This window comes from Octodon degus, unplaced genomic scaffold, assembly GCF_000260255.1.
Source record: "Octodon degus isolate 3935 unplaced genomic scaffold, OctDeg1.0 scaffold00523, whole genome shotgun sequence".
NCBI classification, from domain to species: Eukaryota; Metazoa; Chordata; class Mammalia; order Rodentia; family Octodontidae; genus Octodon; species Octodon degus.
The window spans coordinates 167052-168067 of record NW_004525099.1 but is presented as its reverse complement, the minus strand read 5'-3'; the positions used below and the strand labels follow the sequence as shown (position 1 = coordinate 168067).

At 34.4% G+C, this 1016-nt stretch overlaps 1 pseudogene; it reads left to right on the top strand.

Annotated features, from left to right (window-relative positions):
* The window catches only part of LOC101587703, a 1781-nt pseudogene continuing 765 nt past the window's right edge, over window positions 1–1016 (top strand).

Genomic DNA, 1016 nt, shown 5'->3' with positions numbered 1-1016 from the left:
TGTGATCCCTTCTTTCCCAGTAGGAAAACAAAGCCTGTGAAATGTGTACTAAAGGGAATAAACAGCTCAACTAAGAAAGACTCCAACTGAACTAAAATTAAACTCTCAAAATTTAACTCTGTACAGCAAAATAAGTTGAACCCTTGAGTTCACTCTAAATTGGGCATATCACAAATTGGTTTTTCACCACCAGTTTTAGAAATTCATCACCCCGTGATTCATAATACATTTTTAGAGACAAAACATGACAAAAAAAATGTAACTTGACAACAGGAAAAAAAATGAAAGAAATTAAATCTGAAGAAGTAAAAATTAATGATGTTTTGAAATTACTCTAAAGCCACAAAAAAAGGCATCTGCAAATTGTCATTTGGATAATTTGATGAAACCTTCTCCTGATCCACATTGCATAATCAGTTGAAATCTTTGAATCAGCGTCAGAATTTCAGCTTATATGTTGAATCCAAGCTTGGAAACAGACCACTAGAAAACACTTCTGCTGTTTCAACTCTGCTCCATTGAACAAAAATTGATACAGGAGAAAGTAAATTTCCAGGTTCAGCTCCCAAGCAGCACAGTAGACTCAAAGCCAAACATCCAAGGACAGTGATAACAGGGAAAATCATTCTTGGTTTAAATATAGTTACCATTTGGAGATAACAATCCCAAAGGATTTGCAGGTAAAAGAAACAGAGAAAGCTGATGAAAAACAGTTGGTCATAGAAGCTGGACAAAAAATATTTGGAGCAGTATCCTATCATGTTTGTGGAATGCTTCACACACCTTCAAATCCAGAAGATAAACTGGACTCTTTTAGAATATTTTGCTGAGTTTACACACCTATAATATTCAATAACGGAACTTAGAAAAAATGGGGTATATGGATGAATGTCCATTTTGTATCTGTGTATTCAAAGAGGTTGGGATAGATATATAGTTCCATTCTCTTAATGAATAGAATGATTTGTTCTCATGGTGTTTGTAAATAGGATCACAAGTCCGCATCTTGTACAGCA